Genomic DNA, 12,955 nt, shown 5'->3' with positions numbered 1-12,955 from the left:
TTTGCGTTATGTTTTTGCGAGAAGAGCAGTCGTTCACACTGTAAAAGCCCAAAAGGCTAGGTATTATCAAAATAAAGTTGATTCATGTGGTGGTGATAAAAAAAAACTGTGCAGTTGTGAACAATTTGGTTGGTCGGAGGAATGTAATTGTTAAACCAACTTCTTTATCTGATGCCCAATTGGCTTCTGATTTTGCTTCATTTTTTACAAGTAAGATATCTCGCATAAGAAGTGATTTAGACGGCAGTTCTCCTAGTGAAGCGTACTCAGTTGACTTCCAGCCACGGTGCACCGGGGATCATTTGCTTTCAACATTTCATCCACTGGATGTAAACAAAGTCAAATGTTACATCAGAGAACTTAATAAAACATTTTGCTCATTCGATCCATGTAACATGTCACAACTGCCTGATGTGTATGAGCATGCTGCAGACTCTATCTGCAACATAATAAATAGATGCTTCTTAGAAAGTAATTTTGTGCAGTCTAAGAAATGTGCTTTGCTTAGGCCCCTAATTAAGAAACCTGGCCTCGATGTCGAGAGCATGACAAATTATCGTCCTGTCTCTAACCTGGCTTTTTTATCCAAGATTATTGAGCAGGCCATACTCGATCAACTCTTACCACTACTGGAACACAACAGAGTTGTTCCTGTTGTTCAATCAGCATACAGAAAATACCATTCAACTGAAACTGCACTAACAAGGATTCAGAGTGACTTGGTGGCAAACACTTGTAGTGGGATGTCCCCTCTCCTAGTTCTTTTGGATCTGTCTGCAGCTTTTGATACAGTAGATCATAAACTATTGTTGGATGATCTGTATTTTTATGGCGTTCGTGATAGTGCCTTTTTGCTCCTTAAGTCGTATCTGTCGGACAGATCTCAGAGAGTGGTTGTTGATTGCGCTAGCTCTGATTCTGCTCCTCTTCTATTTGGAGTCCCTCAAGGATCAGTTTTGGGTCCAATTCTATTTACTATCTACACAAGTAGTTTATCTTCTCTACTTGATGCTCATGATGTGTCCTATCATTTTTATGCTGATTACACCCAGCTCTATATTAAGATGTCAGATATCAATGATACTAAGACAACGTTTGAATCTCTAATGTCTGATATTAAGATTTGGATGGCTAAGAGGAAACTTAAGCTGAATGATGGTAAAACTGAGATCATCATCAGAGGAAACAGAAGGGGTGATGACACTGACAATGCCCTGGCTTTGAACATTGGCGTGTCACAGCTGCATCCAGTCAGTTCTGTTCGAAATCTGGGTGTTTATTTTAATTCTAAGTTAAATTACAAAGAACATATTAATCAGGTTGTAAGAGGGTGTAACTTGCATATCAGAAATATGTACTCTGTGAGAAGATTCCTGAATAGACGGTGCCTCTTAACATTGGTCCATGCAGTGGTCTTGTCTCGTGTTGATTATTGTAATTCACTTTGGGTTGGTCTTCCAAATAATATACTAACAAAAGTTCAGTCTGTGTTGAACAGGACGGCACGGCTTATCTTTGGTCTCCCCCCGAGAACCTCAACTACCCCGTTTCTGATTGAGTTGCATTGGTTACCAGTAAAGGCTAGAATTGAATTTAAACTGTGTCTTATTACATTCAAGGTTCTTAAGTTTGGTGAACCGAAGTATCTTGCTGAATTGTTAAAACTCTCATCGACACGCCCGGGTGTGATGTTACGCAGTGAAGATGATTCCTTGCGTCTTGATGAGCCAGGAGCCATTCACCAGTCATCTTTCTCTGATCGTTCTTTTGCATATAGAGCCCCTAGATTATATAACAGATTGCCATTGTCCATAAGACAACTCTCTACTGTTGAATCCTTTAAGAGACAGCTGAAAGCCTTTCTTTTTTCAAAATGCTATGACCTGGAGAGAGGTACTGTGATGGATGATTATAGGGTTTAATTATTGCCACTTTCATGTATATATGATGTAGCTTGTATTATATACAAGAAATGTCACAATTCTTGTAATTGTAAAAATAATGTATGTGTGTTGAGCGTTAGTGAATTCCCAAAAGGAAGAACTGGCGCTTTTGAGAAACAAAAGGCCAGATTATTATTATTATTATTATTATTATTATGCTGTTCCTATCTGCAGTTATAGTTGCCCTGCATATGGATATGTGCATGCAAAGGAATGACCACACTGTATTATTATATTTTTCAGTCATATAAATTGAACCCATATTTCTGTATTTAATGATCAGCTTCCTGTAAATTGCAGTATTAAGTCCAGAATATTAACCCATGGTTCACAAGGTACCTCAGTCGAGAACAGTGCTTAGATTGTGACAACCCTTTCCGGAAACCAATAAAATTTGAATTTCCCCATCTTTACAGGTATAGTATAGTAGATACTGACGTGAAAATTCGCATAACCCTTTTTTACAAAATACCATCTTTCATTTAATATACTAACTGGTTGTTAATGATATTTCTATCTGTCTGTCTATTGCCAGACGCCTTAATCCCGTAAGGGGTGGCCACAAACAAATTGCCTCCATGTCACACTGTCCCCTGTCATTTCATTGCCCTGCTCCCACCTCACACCCTCCTCCCTTATATACCTCTCCACTCCATTCCTCCATCTCATCCTTGGCCTCCCCCTCCCTCTCCCTTCCTCCACCTCACTCACATACACTCTCCTCATCAGTTTCTCACTCTCCATCCTCTCCACATGGCCAGATCACCTCAGTGTGTTTTTCCTAATGCTTCCTAGCACATCCACACCACAACACTCCTTCACTTCCTCAATTGTCAGTCTGTCTCTCCATGTGACTCCACAGGCTCCTCTCAAATAACTCATTTACACTTCTCACACTCTTGACTTCTATCCCTCCAACAAGTTCCAAGCTTCACTTCCATACAATAGAGTTGGTATCACAATACTGTCATGTAGTAGCTTTTTCACTTCCATGCTCACTTCCCTGTTTCTTATCACTGCTTTCAAGGAACTAGCAACCTTTCTTCCCTGTTGAACCCTTTCAAGCACTTCACCCTCTAAACTTCCATCCTTACTCATCACACTACCCTAGTACTTAAATGCACTCACATTTTCCATTTCCTCCTCACTTGAGTTAGTGGAGTTCTAATTTATACAGTATACTTTTTTGTTCCTTAAATGTCATTTAAAAAAATTAATGATATTTAAGAAACAAAATATTATACTGTATACATTAGAACTCCACTGACTCAGACTATGGAAGGTGGGGGGGCGGGGGGAAGGCTAACTGAGTTATGAGGGTGTCCAAATTATTGCAAATAAATTTTGAATAGGCTAGCCTCAAAAACCACATGTGTTTTTTCCCAGGTTATAGCAAATAAATTTCAAATTGTCTATTAGGTGGAGAGACATTTGTTTATGTCTGAGGGCAGGCATAGGCTTAGGGTCGAAGTTTTTTTAATATGAAATCTTTCCTAAATGTCTTTATTTTGCCTGTAAAAAACAAATAATTAGTAGGCAATCATTATCTTTAAACACTGACCGTATCAGCAATCATTAACCCCTTAACTGCGGGGTGTCACTTTCGTGACGCTCGGGAGCAAGGGATCATACCGCGGGGTGTCACTTTTGTGATTCTGTGTTATTTTGAATTCGCCCGGGCTTTCAAGTGGTGGCTTGTATCATCTATCAGTACTACCAGTGTCCAGCTATACTCAGCTCTGCTAATGTCATCTGTACTCCCATCCACAGTTGACAAATTAGCCATTTTTCCCCTGTCCTTGACTCCCCTCCTTACCTTCCCTCCATTACCCTCTCCTCCCGCCTGCCCAGCTGCGCTGCACTACACAAATCCTGGACGGATTTTTCCACTCATTTTATCCATTGAAATGTGCTTTATGCCCTATTCTTTTACAAAATAATATATAAAAGAAAGAAAAAGGTAATTGATACTGCCATACATCTGGAATGAGCTACCGGTAATTATCACCTGGCAACACCCCACGTGCACTCGTTTGCTAATTTTCCCTGTTTATTTCCCCTTGAAATATGCCATATGACCTATTCTAGAAACAAAAATATATATAAGAAAGGAAGGGAGAATCCGAAGTGATATTTACATTCACCTGGAACTACCTAATTTATTATGTACTGTCTAGATTTCCTCCCAGTCATTTCATAGCATATAAATTAGCAGCTGTCACCACGCTGACATTGTCAACCCTTCCCTGCCCGTAGGCCACATTATTCAGTTTACTGTCGTCTTTCAAGGTGAAATCATGTCACATTTGCTCCTGTCCAATTCCGCCGCTTCTTAGCCCCCTGCAAAGGGCCCTATGACCTCTGCCCCTACTAAACCTCATGTGGGAAGGGGTAAAGGGCTAAGTTACTCTGCTGTGGAACATGAACTGGCTAATTTATCAGTGATAATGATGGACAGCGACTAAGATCTTTCTGGTGACACTAAAACAGTGCAAGTGGAAATGTAAATAATGTGTAAATGGCAAGTGAAAGCAATGAATGTAAATATAATTGAACAGTGGAAAACAGTTTTATAAGTTACTGCAAGTGACAGTGCATAACATAGTGTAAATAAAATAGAAATGTAAATAATGTAAATAAAATAGAGAATGTAAATACAGTAATTAGTAATATAAGAATACGAGTATAAATACTTGGAGTAATGAAAGTGAAAGTGAAAGCTTTGCTCTAGTGTGTATAAATACTCGGAGTAATGAAAGTGAAAGTGAAAGCTTCACTCTCTACGCTAGTTTGCTGAATGAGAAAGTTAATGCCTGGAGTGAAAATAAACTACTAGTACTGAAAGAAACTTATGGATAAATATTGTATATATAAATAAGTGTAATAAAGTACTAGGAATATAAAGTGTGAGTGTGTTTATAAATAATAAATGACAGCTCTGCCTCAGAATACCATCGGGGAATGAGCGTGGGTGGAAAGCTCGTATGCGCTCGTAATTTACATTGCTTTCACGTTATTTTTATTTATTTTTTTTTTAATATGGATTCCAAACTACTTGAAATTCATGGAATAGTGTTTGTAGTTATAATATCAGGCAGTGGTAACCATACTGCGGGGTATCAGGAAGTGTAAAGTGGAGACTTCGTTACCCAACTTCAGAAGTCTCCACAAGTCCTACGGTAGTCGACGGAGGCTCAACAAACATCCCAGGAGAAAGCTGAAGGTATGTGCCGTATGCTTATTTAATTATATTATTCTAGGACTAATTGATTTTTGCCAAATATTTTTAAAGTCAGTTGGAGCGCGATTATCCCCGCGGGACGCGCACAGCACACTCCCGACATCTCCGCGGTTAAGGGGTTAAAGGTACATTCCTATATACATCTGTCTCATCCACAGTTAATACTTGTTCTGCCATAGAAACTGAGAATATTTTTTATTAACTCCTAAATACTATGACTGACGATCATCAGTTTGCTAGTTTGCCACATACAGTCCTATGACTGACGATCACAGAAAGTCTGTCAAAAACTGCAGAGCACTAAGCCAGCCCCTTTTTATGACGTAAATGGTTCCTGCCAAATCAGAACTAAGGGATGAGGTGGTGGGAAGGAAGACCCTGCCCCCTCATCAGGTCTGTGGAGGGACCCCCTCCACCCCAGTCACTCCACCTCCCTCTGGCTGATTGGATACAGCCTGCTCTGTCCCCTCTCACCCAAACTACTCACCAATACCACATCTATATCATATGGGGGGTCTCATGTCTGCTCCCCCCCCCCTCCCTCCACCTGCTACTTCACACAGCAATTTCCCTGCTATGATCACTTTATGTTCGTTTCCTCCCACCATAATACCCCCCACACCACCTCTCCTGCATTGGAGGTGTGTCTCATCCCCCCTTCACCCCCACCAAAGACCCCCCTACCCCACCTCCACATTCCTCCCTCCCTATCCTTTGCTCTGAATATGATACAATACTGTATTCCCTGCCATGATCAGCCTGTGTCTGTGTACAGTCGTGGTCATAAATAATCACCTATCCTCCGGTACCCCGTGCTTCAGGCTGGCTCCTTTATGCGCGGTATGTCACGCTGGCGTAAGAGGCGCTAAGGGAGGGGACAGAGAGAGAAGGGAAGGTGGGTGGGGGGAATAGTGATGGTACGAGGGTAGAGCAAAGGAGGGGAGGGAGGGGAGGTAGAGGAGGGATAAAGAAATGTGAAGCAGTGGCATATCCAGGATTTTCGCCAAGGGGGGCAAACACATGGAATATTTCCCCAAAATATGTCACCACACTGGCGTGAGTGTCCTGAACACACACACTTTCCCACATTTGTGATACTATCGTTATTTTCGTTTTTCCTCTGCAGTTTTGTATTTCTCTCTCTCTCTCTCTCTCTCTCTCTCTCTCTCTCTCTCTCTCACCACTTAGCACAACTTACGTGTAAATCAAAATTTGCTGCCGCACCCACTCCAGTCTGGTATTCTGTTTTGTACTACTGTTGTGGTGGGAGCCAATAGAAATTCTGTTTTCCACTGCTTATTCTCTTAGTTTGATTCTCATTGGCTCAGGCATCAGGGGTGGTGCATACATCAAGACTGACCTAAGTAAATACATCTGGTGGGATTAAGTTCTCATGATCCTTGACTCGGGTGACCACTCGCCTGCCCCACTCAGCAGGTAATGATTTTTTATATCACCTGAACTGTACTGTATAGAAAGGATTTTTCCATTAAGGAATAAAAAAGACATCGTAAAGCTATTCATCCTGAATATTTTCACCTAGAAAAGTGGGGGAGACAAAAGATACTCTGTCCCCCAGGCTCCAAAAAGTGGGGTGGGGACACATCCCCCTGTCCCCCACCCAAACGAGGCCCCTGGCACACATATTTATATCTGCTTACCTTCTAAAATGTAGTCTGAGGTGATCAAAATAGCTTCATGCAGTCTTCAAAAATTCTGCTTGTCTCAGTTGTTTGTAATAATAATTGTGTAGTGTTTGTTTGAAACTGGCTACAGGGTAAGAGGATATGGCTGCAGGGTGAGAAGATGTGGCTGAGGGGACAGGAAGGCCATTTTTACACCATCAGGATTCAAGTGCAAAACATCATTAGAGCTCTAATGTTAACCACATAATCTAAGATGGTAAGGGAAATTGTTATGTTGTAATTGGTAATTTTTTCTCAAGGGTTTTCAAAGGAAATTATTGCTCCTAAATATTTTTGGAAATAGATAATACATCCATCATCCAATTCTACGTTGCCCTATGAGAAGCGTAGGAGCCCGGGGCTAGGCAAGTTGGTCCTGACATTAAAGATGAGAGTGACCAGCCTCACCCATCCTTGAGTGGTGTTACGTGAGCAATGAACCCCAATCACCCCTTGGATATAAACCTTCATCGGCTCAATCCGATTGGAGTGCCTTAATTATCCACTAAACCACCAGGTGCCAAAATTTTGTTATATGGTTACTACCCAGCATAGTAATGGTTTCCTGGGGCTGGATTCACTAAGCATTTAAACCGCTCCATCCTGACCACTTTTTCACCACTGGTACCCCCCAATCCCGACCATTTTTGGACCAAAATTTTTTTTGGCTCAAACTTCCGCTTTTGGTCAGAAACAATGGTCAGTCACCAAGAAAGTGTTCACTAGGGTCCATAAGTGGCCTAAACAGGTATACCTTCGTTACACCTGGTACCATGGTCTGTGGCTCTCACGTTTTCTATGGTATTATAAGTCTGGGAAACCAATAAAAGTGGGTAGATATGTATTTACAGTATTACAAACAAAAAAACATGTGATACAAGAGTAAATTGGATTTTATACCAAAATAGAGGTGAAATAAGCATTGTTCCATCAGGCGAACCGAGCGAAATCGGCCAAACTGTTTACTGATGAACCGCTAACATTGCTGATTCATCATATATATCATTTTTTCTACTTACATAATACATCTCCAATAACATTATACCATTTTCCATTTTATAGAACTGTTTTTACGTATTCACAGGCCTTTTGATAACATTTAGCGTAATTTTAGCGCATATTTACGTAGTGAGTGAACTCGCTGTGACTGTTGTTTCAACTCGCATTGTGTTTTTTCAACCTACATAATACTTTTCTAATAACATTATACACTTTTCCACTTTAGAGAACTGTTTTGAGATAGTTTCAGGCCTTACGATAATATTAAGCATAATCTATCTATCTGTCTATCTATTGCCAGACACCTCAATCCCGTTTGGGGTGGCCACAAACAAATCGCCTCCAAGTCGCCCTGTCTCCCGCCATTTCACTGCCCTGCTCCCAACTCACACCCCCCTCTCTCATATACCTCTCCACCCCATCCCTCCATCTCATCCTCGGCCTCCCCCTCCCTCTTCCCCCCTCCAACTCACATACACTCTCTTCGTCAGTCTTTCACCCTCCATCCTCTCCACATAGCCAAACCACCTCAGTGTGTTCCTCATAATGCTTCCTATCGCATCCACATCAACACCACAACGCTCCTTTATATCCTCATTCGTCAGCCTGTCTCTCCATGTGACTCCACATGCTCCTCTTAAATAACTCATTTCCACTGCTCTCACTCTTGACTTGTGTCCTTCCAACAACGTCCAAGCTTCACTTCCGTACGTTAGAGTTGGTATCACAATACTGTCATGTAGTAACTTTTTCACTTCCATGCTCACTTCCCTGTTTCTTATCACTGCTTTCAAAGAACCAGCAACCTTTCTTCCCTGCCGTACCCTTTCAAGCACTTCACCCTCCAAACCTCCATCCTTACTCATCACACTACCCAGGTACTTAAACGTACTCACATTTTCCAATTCCTCACCATCCAACCTCACTGTACATTCACTGACTTCACCTCTCTCAAAGACCATCACTTTACTCTTCCCTACATTCACCTTTAGATTCCGTTTCTTACACACTCTCCCAAACTCATCCACCAAGCCTTGCAGCTCCCCTTCGTCTTCACTCAACAACACAGTACTGTATCATCTGCAAACAACAGTACAGGGAGTTTCCAAACACTATCCTCTCTCACCAGGGCCACTCCAACATCCACTACCCTACCTTGTACTTCTTTTATTACCCCATCCATGTACAGATTGAACAACGATGGAGACATGACACATCCCTGTTTCAAACCAACTTTCAAAGAGAAAAATTCACTTAGTTCACCATCCAAATGCACTGCAGCTTTTGCACCATCGTACATACTCTTCACAGCATTCAACAACTTCCCATCTACTCCATATATTCTTAACACTTTCCACAATCCTTGTCTATCCACCCTGTCATATGCTTTCTCCAAATCCATGAAAGCCGCATACAACTTCTTTCCCTTCTCTAGAAACTTTTCCACTAAAGATCTAAGAATGAATATCTGATCTACACAACCTCTTCCCTTCCTAAAGCCTCCCTGTTCTTCTCCAACTAATTTCTCTGTTCTTTCTCTAACTCTGTCAATAAGTATCCTACCATACACTTTTCCTATTATACTAAGAGGACAAATGCCCCTATGATTACCACACACTTCTTTTTCCACTTTTCCTTTGTACAAGGGAATAATTATACCTGACTTCCAATCCTCCGGGACTCTACCTTCCTCCCAGGCCAATCTGCACAGCTTCCACATCCATTCTACTACTATCCCCCATGCTTCAGCATTTCACCACACACTCCATCAATTCCTGGGGCTTTCCCCGATTTAACTTTCTTCATTGCTTCCACAACTTGTATCCTACTGATTTCTTCCTGTCTTCTCACCTCCCTCCTTCTCCCAGCCATTCCCCAGCCACTTATACTCGCATTACTTCCATCCTCTACGTTCAACAATTCCTTAAAGTGTTCTCTCCATCTGCTCACTTTTTCTCCCTTCTCCACTAGTTATCTACCATTTTTATCTTTCACTCCCCTGCTAACTTCACTTCCACCCTGTCTTACTCTTTTCACCTCTCTCCAGAACATTTTCTTACAGTCCCTCCACTTTACACTCAAATTCCTTCCAAATTCCTCATCCACTCTCTTCTTACTCTCTCTTACTAATCTTTTCACCTCTTTCTTTCTACATATAACTCTCTCTTCCGCCTCTCAACTTCTTCCACACCCCTATTTCTCATCCATTCATTGTATGCTTTCTTCTTTTGTGCCACAGCCTGTTTCACCTCTTCAGTCCACCATGCTGTTCCTTGCACCCCCCCTCTGTCTTCTCTTCCTTCCACACGCCACATCACATGCTGCACATATTTCTTCTGTAAATATGCTACACACCCCTTCCACGTCTCCCATCTGCTCCAATTCATATTTGCCCAATCGTTCCTCCACTTCTCTCTTATACTCTGCCTTTTTCTCATCCTCTTGTAACCTTTCCACTCTCCTTGCAACTACTCCTTCCTCTCGTCTTTCCCTTCTTCTATTGCTCCATCTTACTTGAATTCTAATTCTGGCCACCACCAAGTAGTGGTCAGAAAGTCCACTCCCCCAGCCTCTATACACTCTTGCATCCTTTACACATCTTCGCATCCTTTCATCCACACACACATAATCAATCATTGCCTTCCTTTCATTCAGTTCACCACCCACCCTTCTCATCACTCGCCATGTATACCTGTGGATCATTTTATGCCTGAAGAGGGTATTGGCTATCACCAACCCCCTCCCAGCACAAATGTCCACTAACGCACTCCCATTCTCATCTATCTCAGCAGGCACACCCCACTCACCAACTATTCCATCCACCTTCACATTCCCAACTTTACCATTCATATCACCAATCAAAAACACTCTCTCATTCCTTCCAAACTTTTCCATGCACATTTCTACATTTGTCCAGAACTCTTCTCTCACTCTTCTAGCACGATCTTGCGTTGGTGCATACACACACACAGTCGCCCACATTTGTATTCCAACTTTCAACTTTACCCACACAATCCTTGACCCAACTGATCCATACTGTCTTATGCTCCTCTTCCATCTTTTACTCACAACTATACATACTCCTTCCTTTGCCCTCTCATTCTCACCTACTCCTGCACATATCCCCATCCATACTCCCATTCTCTCACACTTTCTCCTCTCCATTTTGTTTCAGTTATTCCACGTACATCCACTTTCGCACCCTCAAGCACCTGGACAATCTCTCTCTCTTTCACCTCATCATTCGCTCCCCTTACATTCCAAGTTCCAATTACCATGTCCTTTGTCCGGTCCTTGGTCGTCATCGTTTGGTCAGTCCTTGTCCGAGGCTTATTGTTTGTTTTTTTAGTTAGTTATTTTCCAGGGAGGGGCACTAACCCTCCGCCAACCCTTTTAGTCGCCTTTTACGAGAAGCAGGGATACTGGGGGAGTATTGAAAAACCCCCCTACCCCCAGGGAGTAATAGTAGCGCATAAAAATACAGTGGGTGAAGTCGCTATGACTATTATTTCAACTTAAAACCTATTTTTCTACTTATATAATATTTCTCCACTAACATTACACATGTTTCCACTTTATATTATTGCTATCACATAATTGGAGACCTTACTATTCTACTGAGCGTCATATTATCTCATATTTACACAGTGAGTGTAATCGCGATATCATTTGTTTCAGCTTACAGTATTATTCAACTTATAAATTACTTTCCCACTAACATTACACCCTTTTCCACATTATATCATTGCTATCACATATTTACAGACCCGACTGTTCTACTGAGCGTAATATTTTCACAGATTTACACAGTGGGTGTAGTCGTGATATCAATTGTTACAATTTACACTGTTTTTCAACTTATACATTACTTTCCTGCTAACATTATACCCATTTCCACTTTATATCATTGCTATCACATATTTACAGACCAGACTGTTATACTGAGCGTCATATTTTCGCAGATTTACACAGTGGGTGTAGCTGTGATCACTTCTTTCAACTTACACTATTTCTCAACTTACATAATATTTTACCACAAACATTACCCACGTTTCAACTTTATATAAATCTTATCACATACTGACTGGCCTTACCATTATACTGAGCGTCATATCGCCATCCCACACAGTATCAGTAGTGTAGGAAGTTATGATACTCTTTGAAACAGGGCTGAAGGCACAACGCAACATTGCACACTCGTACCTTGTGTCTTTTCTCTGAGCGGCTGGTCTTACTGTCGAGTGCTTGCATACATGGCAGCGGCGCTGGGGTTTACGACGGTTTGGTTGGGAAGGGATAGTGCTTGGATAGTGGCGTCCTGCGAGGCATAGGGGAGTCTGGGCAGCCATGGGGGTGCGTGTGTGGTGTGTGGGCCTGTCCTGTGCGCACCTGGCGATAATTTCACATGACAGCTCCCTCACAAACCCCTCAAAGGTCTCAGAGATTCCGTTGTCATGGCGTGGAGGTAATGTGCGTTGAGGACCGTGATGTCGAGCAAGAGGAGAAAGAGCTTTTTGTACCACTTCTTCGTGGTCCTGGCACAGTACACACTGGAAATCATGGGAGTCTGACTGATCCACTTGCCTCATGTTGAGATTATAGTCAAATACCGACTCAGGTTTCCAAACGTGGCACCTCCTCTCGCTACAGTGATCAACAGAGTCTGTGTGGTGCATCAGGGGGCTGTGTACAGTCGACAGGAGGCAAACTTCCCTGTTGTGGTTCCACAGGGTGGCAAGGATGTTATTTTCCTGGAAGAAAACCACCTCGTTCTTGTCCAGTTTCCTCCCTATCTTGACCATATGGCAACGGTTTCTCTTTACTGTACCACAGACTCCGGTGTCGTGTTGGTGGAGGAACTGAGCGAGAAGAGGGCTAGTGTACCAGTTGTCCAGGTACAACACATGACCACGATGATGGTACTCCTCTATCATTGTCTTCACCACGGCCCCTGAGAGTCCAACACTACGATCTTCTGTTATGTCTGTCTGTGCGCTCGTATACAAGACTGTCTTGCACGTATCCAGTCTTACAGTCACACATAACAAAGATCTTGAACCCGAAACGGTGTCTCTTGCTGGGTATGT

This window comes from Coenobita brevimanus, chromosome 24, assembly GCF_032717465.1.
Source record: "Coenobita brevimanus isolate Jiangsu-jjx chromosome 24, ASM3271746v2, whole genome shotgun sequence".
NCBI classification, from domain to species: Eukaryota; Metazoa; Arthropoda; class Malacostraca; order Decapoda; family Coenobitidae; genus Coenobita; species Coenobita brevimanus.
Note: the sequence above shows the minus strand (reverse complement) of the source record.